Consider the following 12548-nt stretch of genomic DNA (forward strand, 5'->3'; position numbering starts at 1 on the left):
TAGATACATATAACACTAAGCGACTCATTCAGAATCCATCTATGGTGCTCTAACATTTTTGGCCATTGCTTTGACCCAGAGAGTTGATGGTATAGTTTATGTTATAGAAATGTGTGTACAATTTGACATCTATTGATATGTCAACTATAGGAAATATATGTAGACCTAATTGTTACATTTTGTCAGAGAGAATATAGTAGACGGCATGTGTCAAAAAGTGATTGATGATCTATTTTTAGTGTTACTTGTTTATGCCCTTTTATGGACATCCTGTCCGGATGTTCTCACGCTATGGAAATCCTGTCCGGATGTTCTCACGCTATAGAGTGAGTGCTTATGTAACATGATCGTGCAACTGTTTCTTTGAAGTAAAGCATATGTTTGTAATAAAAATGTCCTGGTGATTGATGAATAGTGACCTTGTTGAACTGTTGAATGTGTTTGAAAATTTGAAACATTTGGGAATTCATGTAGTGAATGGAGGCCTGAGTTTGACCATTTGAAACAGTTGGGTATTTATGTAGTGAATGGGGGAGGCCTAAGTGTAAACATTGAAACAGTTGGGAATTTATGTAGAGAATGGGGAGGCCTGAGTTTGACCATTTGAAACAGTTGGTCAAGTTTTGTCTTAAACTTATGGAGGGAGCTTGTGACCGCTTGTAAAATGAAAAACAATTATACATAAACATTTAAAGGCTATTAAAATGTAGTATTGTGTTGTAATATGTAGGATTTATATAAATGTTTAGACATTTGAGGTGTAGCTTAATATTTTAATAATAGTAATATGTTTAAATGCTGGTAGTAACATTTTTGAGGAAATGAAGGGTTTTAAAATGTAATTAGCCTTTAATGAAATCTCAGGCTCTCTATGTCTCTCTTCCTCTGGACCTGTGTGTGGGTGTGTATGCAACACCCACCGGTAGCAAGCGCTCCAGCAGGTATATTTCACTGGTCATCCCCAAAGCCAACACTTCCTTTACCGATCACTGTACCTGAACGTACACAGCCAATCTGTAAACAGCACACCCCACTACCTCGTCCCCATATTGTTACTTATCCCTTTGCTCTTTGGCACCCCAGTATCTCTACTTGCACATCATCATCTGCACATCTATCACTCCAGTGTTAACGCTAAATTGTAATTATTTCGCCTCTATGGCCTATTTATTGCCTTACCTCCCTACTCTTCTGCATCTGTGCAATGAGGTATTGTCATGCTGAAACAGGAAAGACCTTCCCCAAACGGTTGCCACAAGGTTGGAAGCACAGAATCGTCTAGAATGTCATTGTGTGCTGTAGCGTTAAGATTTCCCTTCACTGGAACTAAGGGACTTAGTCCAAACCATGAAAAACAGCCCCAGACTGTTATTCCTCCTCCACCAAAATGTACAGTTGGCACCCTGCATTCGGGCAGGTAGCGTTCTACTGGCATCCGCCAAACCCAGATTCGTCCGTCGGTCTGCCAGATGGTGAAGCGTGATTCATCACTCCAGAGAACACGTTTCCACTGCTCCAGACTCCAATGGCGGCAAGCTTTTACACCATGGTAATCGTAGGCTTGTGTGCATCTGCTCGGCCATGGAAGCCCATTTCATGAAGCTCCCGACAAACAGTTAATGTGCTGAAGTTGCTTCCAGAGGCAGTTTGGAACTCGGTAGTAAGTGCTGCAACCGATTTGTACACTTCAGCACGCGGCAGTCCCGTGTGGTTTACCACTTCGAGGCTGAGCTGTTGTTGTTCCTAGACATTTCAACTTCACAATAACAGCACTTACAGTTGACCGGGGCAGCTCTAGCAGAAATTTGACAAACTTACTTTTAGAAAGGTGGCATCCTAATACGGTCCACATTGAAAGTTACTGAACTCTTCAGTAAGGCCATTCTACTGCCAATGTTTGTCTATGGAGATTGCATGGCGGTGTGCTTGATTTTATACACCTGTCAGCGATGGATGTGGCTGAAAGAGCCGAGACCACTAATTGGAAGGGGTGTCCACATACTGCTATAAACAGTAGAGGAGTCTGCTGTTGGTCAAGTTTGGTCATTTGAATAGAAATTCAGCCCTATATATGAGAGGGGATTTTATGTCATCACTGTACATGTGGAGCACACAGAGTATCCCTTTTAAAGGATTGTGACATTCTGGGGACATGATCCCATCTAGTACATATTACAGATGGACACAATCTGAAATACATATATTACAACATATGTAATAGGAGTGTCATTACACAGTATAGAGCTTTATAACCTGCCTTGAGTGTCAAGGCAACACAACTTTACTTCAGCCATAATGACTGCTCCTTGTGCTCATTTAATTGAACAAACACATAAACAACACTATATTTATTTGTTTTAATTTTCCTCAGTTGGATGTACATTTTATTTGAGACACTGAAATGTTCACCGATCTACCAGAATATTTAACATAATTAATATAATTCTTACACATATCTTGAATGACAACAGATTTAAGCTATCAAGTGACTTCCACAGTCCAGTGATCTTTAACAGAAATACTTGAAATGAAAGTAGAACATCTAAGCCATGTAGGATCCCCGAGGCAGTCGACCAGCTGGATCTCAGGTTTAAAGTTCCAGAAGAAACCAGCCAGGATGAGGATACGTGACCTTCTAAACTCCTCTCCTCTCCACTTAGCTGGGGTGGGGGGGGAAATCCGCCTCACCCCTATCATTCAACACCTCACCCCCAACACTGCCCACATGCCCCCAGGCGCTAAAGAGATCCTTTGGCTAACTGGACTGTTCCTTGGCTACAGCAGGGTCATGTTCATTAGGGCATGCAGAGTTATCCATTTCAAAACATTCTGCAACACAAAACCAAAATGAGTGTTTCTTATTGGACAAGGAAGTACCTTTTTTTGTCAACTTTCTTCTGTTTGGTGCCTAATGAACACAACCCCGAGTCATGATACCAACCACGGGAGGACTGAGCCTTCCTGGTGGGCGTGGTGTTGAGGCCAAAGGCCTGGACCTCTGACTCTAGTTGCAAGGCTTGGACTCAATCCACAAGACATATACTACTGCTTTCTTTGGCTTCATTTGTATTGGCGAAGTCTCTAAAGAAAGCTGCATCAAATGACCCAGAACAAGGACGTAGTGGCCACTGGGCATCGGCGTTATTTGTTAACTAGCTCCTGCAGTTAACATATTGTATTGACATTTAGACTGTTGATGATTTTCATTTTCAAATGAACATACTCAACAGCATCAGCTCTGATTGGGAGTCGTAGAGTACATCTGCTGTTAGAAGGTACGGATGGAACTGTGTTTACACTGAGCAGACATTAAAAACGGCAAACTTCCGTTAAGCTTTTAGTGCATTGGGCTAAATCAGGGTCACACAGAGTGTTTCTTAGCAGTCTTAAACACATCTACAAAACTATCCACCTCACACACATGGCTACGGGCTAAAAATAAAAAGCACCTGTACCATGTCAGATACAGAGTTGAAATGTATTCCATTTTGAGTTTGCATCCCAATAGTACAACCGTGTGAAATAGAAACACCGGATTTTCTAAGTAGAAAAAAATATATGTGTTTATTAATTATGAAAAATATGAATAACATTTCACCCATGAGGCCACTAGGTCATTTGACTTCAGGAAAGAGCTACTACCACATTATACCACATAAAACCCAGAGGAACAGGCGTCCCATGTTAAACATACAAACACACTCCTCCTATAGACACAGGCCTCCTGCTGCTTTGACTCCGCCTCCCTACGCTCTCCACCAGTGTCAACTGTTGAATGGTAAAGACAGACACTGTTTGCATATATAGTGTACTTCGTCCATAGAGATCCTGTTAGTATTCTAATTCTTTGAACACCTCTTGGCTTTTTGCCCACTATCACATTCTAACTATAGAATTAGAACAGGTATTATATTTCCATGATTCCAACAGTTCAACCAAGTGTTTTGATCTAAATCGCAAGTCAAATCACAGTTGCAATATTTTGGAGAAAATAAGGCCTCGATTTTTCGTCTGTATCGTGCAGCACTATGTGGCAGTGTGGAAATGATCTCAAATGAGTTCAACTTCTGGTTGAAGTATAAACAGTATAAAATGAATCCAAATGGAAAAGCCCCACTGAAATCAATTAGAATGTATGTGACCATGCACAACTCATACAGCAAATGTAGAACTTTTATTGTAATAATAAATAATCCTATATATTTTGGCCATACCACCCAGTCCTAGGTTGTTGATGTGATTTGTAAGATTGTTTTATCTGGCTAATGTTTTCAGTTTTCAAACATTCAGATGGTAAAATGATAGAATGGATTTCAGCACATTATGCCTGCTTTTAGTTGGCTAATGGGCGTCATGACTCAAGCTCCAAGTACATAGTGTTCCGTTTGTTCCAGTTATACAAATAAATGTTTGTTGACAGAAAAGACCTCTGACACAGTTTATCCACTTAACATGACTTGTGTTCTTCTACCTCAAAAGTAAACTGACTTCAGGTTGTCAATATCAGTCAGTATCTATAGAACATTTCTGTGGACACCCCCCTCAAGGTTGGAGTTTGTCCCCCCTCCCCAAAATAAAATAATATAACGTGTCTGAATCCCCATACTTGCATCCTAAATATACTGAACAATAATATAAACGCAACATGTAAAGTGTTGGTCCCATGTTTCATGAGCTGAAGTAAAAGATGCCGGAAATGTTCCATACGCTTATTTTTCTCAATCTGAGCACAAATGTGTTTACATCCCTGGGCTCCCGAGTGGCGCATCTGTCTAGGGCACTGCATCACTACAGTCCCTGGTCAAATTCTGAGCACAAATGTGTTCACCTCCCTGTTGGTGAGCAGTTCTCCTTTGCCAAGATAATCCATCCACCTTTAATTTTAATTTAATTTTACCTTTATTTAACCAGGCAAGTCAGTTAAGAACACATTCTTATTTTCAATGACGGCCTGGGAACAGTGGGTTAACTGCCTGTTCAGGGGCAGAATGTTAAGTTAATACTTTGTAGCGCCACCTTTTGCTGCGATTACAGCTGTAAGTCGCTTGGGGTTCAATACCTGCTATAGTCACTATTCTTTGCTCTCCCAAAAGCAACACAGCCCGAATACAAGATATACAGCTAACTAAAGTAATGAGTGACCATTTTAGAAAATCATGGGACATATAGTCTGTGGTTGTATGCTATTTTATGTCAATTATATTGCTGCTTGTAGCCTATAACTGATGCTTCGTGGTCATGTGCTGCCATCTATTGAAAATATTTAGCAATTAAAAGTTATTAATTCACCTACAGACGTTGGTGAGGCAGCTGAGAAATAAAGTGTATTTTTCTTGTTCATTCCTTAGATCATTCCTTAGATCAGTCTCAAACCTAACCAACCTAACCCACCTATCACACGCCAATTCAAACTGGTCCAAACCACGTTTGAAAAAATAAAACTAATGTGTCTTGTTTATCAAGTGTTCTGCCTTGCAATAATTAATATAATAAAATAACAAAACAATAAAAGCAAAATGTTTAGACAGGTTGAGATTAACAAAATAATCTAAATGCTATTTAGTACAATAATGGTATTTACTAACATAATACTATTTCCTAAATAGTTTCTAAACGTTTTCTAGGCTACTTAACCCTAAAACTAATGTTAAGGCTAAAATAGGTAATACGTAGCTAATCAATGAGACCTGTCCATTTGGTTTGCAACTCAGTGAACCTGCTCAATCCGATGTCTACAAATGAAGATTTCAATGCAAATCAAATTACCCAGCAGCCATTCAGAAACAATGTCGTAAAAAAATAAATGAATCTTATTTTAAAAATGTATTCTGGCAGTTTTAAAATCGGCCACATCTTGAAATAGAGGACATGCTGTAATAATATCAATTTAATAAAGATATACCCATCTAAAATCTATTAACTGATAATAATAGTAATAATAATTTAATAAAGATATACCCATCTATAATCTATTAACTGATAATAATAGTAATATAATAAAGATATACCCATCTAAAATCTATTAACTGATAATAATAGTAATAATAATTTAATAAAGATATACCCATCTATAATCTATTAACTGATAATAATAGTAATTTAATAAAGATATACCCATCTAAAATCTATTAACTGATAATAATAATAATTTAATAAAGATATACCCATCTAAAATCTATTAACTGATAATAATAGTAATTTAATAAAGATATACCCATCTAAAATATATTAACTGATAATAATAATAATTTAATAAAGATATACCCATCTAAAATCTATTAACTGATAATAATAATAATTTAATAAAGATATACCCATCTAAAATATATTAACTGATAATAATAGTAATTTAATAAAGATATACCCATCTAAAATCTATTAACTGATAATAGTAGTAATAATAAATTAATAAAGATATACCCATCTAAAATCTATTAACTGATAGTAATAGTAATTTAATAAAGATATACCCATCTAAAATCTATTAACTGATAGTAATAGTAATTTAATAAAGATATACCCATCTAAAATATATTAACTGATAATAATAGTAATAGTAATTTAATAAAGATATACCCATCTATAATCTATTAACTGATAATAATAGTAATTTAATAAAGATATACCCATCTAAAATCTATTAACTGATAATAATAGTAATAATAAATTAATAAAGATATACCCATCTAAAATATATTAACTGATAATAATAGTAATAGTAATTTAATAAAGATATACCCATCTAAAATATATTAACTGATAATAATAGTAATAATAATTTAATAAAGATATACCCATTTATAATCTATTAACTGATAATAATAGTAATAATAATTTAAGATATACCCATCTACAATCTATTAACTGATAATAATAGTAATTTAATAAAGATATACCCATCTATAATCTATTAACTGATAATAATAGTAATTTAATAAAGATATACCCATCTATAATCTATTAACTGATAATAATAGTAATTTAATAAAGATATACCCATCTATAATCTATTAACTGATAATAATAGTAATTTAATAAAGATATACCCATCTATAATCTATTAACTGATAATAATAGTAATTTAATAAAGATATACCCATCTAAAATCTATTAACTGATAATAATAGTAATTTAATAAAGATATACCCATCTAAAATCTATTAACTGATAATAATAGTAATTTAATAAAGATATACCCATCTAAAATCTATTAACTGATAATAATAATAGTAATAATAATTTAATAAAGATATACCCATTTAAAATCTATTAACTGATAGCAATAATAATTTAATAAAGATATAGCCATCTAAAATCTATTAACTGATAATAATAGTAATAATAATTTAAGATATACCCATCTAAAATCTATTAATTAAAAATCTGAGAACAGTAATTTTGAAGGTACCCATGAGCAACCATTTCTGATGAAAAAACAAATGTGATGCATTTTGGAAATAAACTCTTAATTATTATTATTTCAAAAATTGTCATCTCACCTCTTAGCTTTCGTGTCATGTTCCCCAGAGAGACACATTTTAGAGGCAGGGGCCCCCTCCTCTCTCTCCCCAGAGAGACTCATTTTAGAGGCAGGGGCCCCCTCCTCTCTCTCCCCAGAGAGACGCCTTTTAAAGGCAGGTCCCTCCTCTCTTTTCCCAGAGCGACTCATTTTAGAGCACTGACTCCTAAACAGAGATCCAACATGTTGGTTGTGGTTAACACAGTGACAACTAAACAGAGATCCAACATGTTGGTTGTGGTTAACACAGTGACAACTAAACAGAGATCCAACATGTTGGTTGTGGTTAACACAGTGACAACTAAACAGAGATACAACATGTTGGTTGTGGTTAACACAGTGACAACTAAACAGAGATCCAGCATGTTGGTTGTGGTTGACACAGTGACAACTAAACAGAGATCCAACATGTTGGTTGTGGTTAACACAGTGACAACTAACCAGAGATCCAACATGTTGGTTGTGGTTAACACAGTGACAACTAAACAGAGATCCAACATGTTGGTTGTGTTTAACACAGTGAAAACTAAACAGAGATCCAACATGTTGGTTGTGGTTAACACAGTGACAACTAAACAGAGACCCAACATGTTGGTTGTGGTTAACACAGTGACAACTAAACAGAGATCCAACATGTTGGTTGTGGTTAACACAGTGACAACTAAACAGAGACCCAACATGTTGGTTGTGGTTAACACAGTGACAACTAAACAGAGATCCAACATGTTGGTTGTGGTTAACACAGTGACAAATAATTATTGAATGTCAAGTGTTGTCATTTATTAATTATCTCTTAGAAACATTTACTAACAGATATATAGAAACAGTCAGGTGATTTAATGCATCACATGAATATGTAGTTATGAAATGACATCTCCATGGTAACTGTGAATTTTAATAATAATAATAATAATAATAAGTCACTGTTTGTTAAGGTAGTTCTAGACAGTACAGCAACAATAATAATAATAATAATAATAATAATAATAAGTCACTGTTTGTTAAGGTAGTTATAGACAGTACAGCAACAATAATAATAATAATAAGTCACTGTTTGTTAAGGTAGTTATAGACAGTACAGCAACACAAGGCCATGTCTCATACTTTGAATGTAGAGTAGGAGTAGTAGCAGGGTAGCCTAGTGTTTAGAGCGTTGGACTAGTAACCGGAAGGTTGCAAGTTCAAATCCCCGAGCTGACAAGGTACAAATCTGTCGTTCTGCCCCTTAACAGGCAGTTAACCCACTGTTCCTAGGCCGTCAATGAAAATAAGAATTTGTTCTTAACTGACTTGCCGAGTTAAATAAAGGTTTAAAGAAAATGTAGACAGAATAATGTATAGTAGTGGGTTGTTAGTGATATGTAGATGTTATATTATGTAAAGTAGTCTAGGTTATAATGTATAGTAGTGGGTTGGTAGTGATATTTTATATTATGTAAAGTAGACTAGGTTATAATGTATAGTAGTGGGTTGTTAGTGATATGTAGATGTTATATTATGTAAAGTAGGCTAGGTTATAATGTATAGTAGTGGGTTGTTAGTGATATGTAGATGTTATATTATGTAAAGTAGGCTAGGTTATAATGTATAGTAGTGGGTTGTTAGTGATATGTAGATGTTATATTATGTAAAGTAGGCTAGGTTATAATGTATAGTAGTGGGTTGTTAGTGATATGTAGATGTTATATTATGTAAAGTAGCTAGGTTATAATGTATAGTAGTGGGTTGTTAGTGATATATAGATGTTATATTATGTAAAGTAGACTAGGTTATAATGTATAGTAGTGGTTTGTTAGTGATATGTAGATGTTATATTATGTAAAGTAGACTAGGTTATAATGTATAGTAGTGGGTTGTTAGTGATATGTAGATGTTATATTATGTAAAGTAGACTAGGTTATAATGTATAGTAGTGGGTTGTTAGTGATATGTAGATGTTATATTATGTAAAGTAGACTAGGTTATAATGTATAGTAGTGGGTTGTTAGTGATATGTAGATGTTATATTATGTAAAGTAGACTAGGTTATAATGTATAGTAGTGGGTTGTTAGTGATATGTAGATGTTATATTATGTAAAGTAGACTAGGTTATAATGTATAGTAGTGGGTTGTTAGTGATATGTAGATGTTATATTATGTAAAGTAGACTAGGTTATAATGTATAGTAGTGGGTTGTTAGTGATATGTAGATGTTATATTATGTAAAGTAGACTAGGTTATAATGTATAGTAGTGGTTGTTGTGATATGTAGTGATATGTTATATTATGTGATAAAGTAGACTAGGTTATAATGTATAGTAGTGGGTTGTTAGTGTTATATTATGTAAATGTTATAATGTATAGTAGTGGGTTGTTAGTGATATGTAGATGTTATATTATGTAAAGTAGACTAGGTTATAATGTATAGTAGTGGGTTGTTAGTGATATGTAGATGTTATATTATGTAAAGTAGACTAGGTTATAATGTATAGTAGTGGGTTGTTAGTGATATGTAGATGTTTATATAGTGGGTTAGTGTAGATGTTATATTATGTAGTAGACTAGGTTATAATGTATAGTAGTGGGTTGTTAGTGATATAGATGTTATATTATGTAAAGTAGACTAGGTTATAATGTATAGTAGTGGGTTGTTAGTGATATGTTATATTATGTAAAGTAGAGTGGGTTGTTAGGTTATAATGTATAGTAGTGGGGTTGTTAGTGATATGTAGATGTTATATTATGTAAAGTAGACTAGGTTATAATGTATAGTAGTGGGTTGTTAGTGATATGTAGATGTTATATTATGTAAAGTAGACTAGGTTATAATGTATAGTAGTGGGTTGTTAGTGATATGTAGATGTTATATTATGTAAAGTAGACTAGGTTATAATGTATAGTAGTGGGTTGTTAGTGATATGTAGATGTTATATTATGTAAAGTAGACTAGGTTATAATGTATAGTAGTGGGTTGTTAGTGATATGTCATATTATGTAAAGTAGACTAGGTTATAATGTATAGTAGTGGGTTGTTAGTGATATGTAGATGTTATATTATGTAAAGTAGACTAGGTTATAATGTATAGTAGTGGGTTGTTAGTGATATGTAGATGTTATATTATGTAAAGTAGACTAGGTTATAATGTATAGTAGTGGGTTCTTAGTGATATGTAGATGTTATATTATGTAAAGTAGACTAGGTTATAATGTATAGTAGTGGGTTGTTAGTGATATGTCATATTATGTAAAGTAGACTAGGTTATAATGTATAGTAGTGGGTTGTTAGTGATATGTAGATGTTATATTATGTAAAGTAGACTAGGTTATACTGTATAGTAGTGGGTTGTTAGTGATATGTTATATTATGTAAAGTAGACTAGGTTATAATGTATAGTAGTGGGTTGTTAGTGATATGTAGATGTTATATTATGTAAAGTAGACTAGGTTATAATGTATAGTAGTGGGTTGTTAGTGATATGTAGATGTTATATTATGTAAAGTAGACTAGGTTATAATGTATAGTAGTGGGTTGTTAGTGGTATGTAGATGTTATATTATGTAAAGTAGACTAGGTTATAATGTATAGTAGTGGGTTGTTAGTGGTATGTAGATGTTATATTATGTAAAGTAGACTAGGTTATAATGTATAGTAGTGGGTTGTTAGTGATATATAGATGTTATATTATGTAAAGTAGACTAGGTTATAATGTATAATAGCAGTTTGTTAGTGATATGCAGATAAAGGTCTATACCTCAGCTATAGCCTATATATCATAGATGACCAGTCTAAACATGTTCAGGTCGGTTCACAAAATATGTGATGATTAGTTGAATCAGGTGTGTAAGTGCTGGTAAGAACAAAAGGATGGAGAAACCCTGAGATAAACATAAAACCATATCATTGAAAAGCTCCTCCACCATCTTTACCAGACGTTTTACTGATAACATGTCGGCCTACTGATTAGTTTACACTTTGAAACTGCTGTCTGTCAGCAACTCAGCTCAAGTAGCAGTTCTACTAACTAGTAATATCTCATTACAGGTATTCATGCACGTACTCTGTCCATTAGAATAGATTATTGTTCAGAAATACTTACTTTATTTTTCAATCTTCTCCATATAGTGTTTTCTGCTCTGTCGTCTCAAAATGGATCCTGAACAAAAGAACAACTTTACTTTCTGTTTCAGCTCAGCCGCCTCCCCACCCTGATAATAAAGTGTTGTATTGGTATCTTCCACTAGATGGCAGTAAACACCTGCTGTAACTAGACTTTACAACTATGTGTTCTGTTTCATACAGGAAGTGTCCCAGAGTTGGAGTGCTGATCTAGGATCAGGTCCCCTCTCCATGTAATCTGATTCATTATGATCTAGGATCAGGTCTCCCTCTCCATGTAATCTGATTCATTATGATCTAGGATCAGGTCCTCCCCCTCTCCATGTAATCTGATTCATTATGATCTAGGATCAGGTCCCCCTCTCCATGTAATCTGATTCATTATGATCTAGGATCAGGTCCCCCTCTCCATGTAATCTGATTCATTATGATCTAGGATCAGGTCCCCCTCTCCATGTAATCTGATTCATTCTGATTCATTGCATGATCTAGGATCAGGTCCCATAACCACCCTCTCCATGTAATCTGATTCATTATGATCTAGGATCAGGTCCCCCTCTCCATGTAATCTGATTCATTATGATCTAGGATCAGGTCCCCCTCTCCATGTAATCTGATTCATTATGATCTAGGATCAGGTCCCCCTCTCCATGTAATCTGATTCATTATGATCTAGGATCAGGTCCCCCTCTCCATGTAATCTGATTCATTATGATCTAAGGATCAGGTCCCCCTCTCCATGTAATCTGATTCATTATGATCTAGGATCAGGTCCCATAACCACCCTCTCCATGTAATCTAGGATTCATTATGATCTAGGATCAGGTCCCCCTCTCCATGTAATCTGATTCATTATGATCTAGGATCAGGTCCCCTCTCCATGTAATCTGATTCTGATTCATTATGATCTAGGATCAGCTCCCCCTCTCCAT

General features: G+C 34.8%; 1 long non-coding RNA gene across 1 annotated transcript; it reads right to left on the reverse strand.

Annotated features, from left to right (window-relative positions):
• LOC135570315 (uncharacterized) lies at nucleotides 1-11947 on the reverse strand. Its single transcript, XR_010463515.1, has 3 exons — nucleotides 11597-11947; nucleotides 7500-7685; nucleotides 1-2829 (listed from the first exon to the last, which is right to left on the reverse strand). It is a non-coding gene; the product is annotated as an uncharacterized LOC135570315 (long non-coding RNA).
• Nucleotides 11948-12548: the final 601 nt, after the last annotated feature.

Source organism: Oncorhynchus nerka, unplaced genomic scaffold, assembly GCF_034236695.1.
Source record: "Oncorhynchus nerka isolate Pitt River unplaced genomic scaffold, Oner_Uvic_2.0 unplaced_scaffold_985, whole genome shotgun sequence".
Classification (NCBI taxonomy): domain Eukaryota; kingdom Metazoa; phylum Chordata; class Actinopteri; order Salmoniformes; family Salmonidae; genus Oncorhynchus; species Oncorhynchus nerka.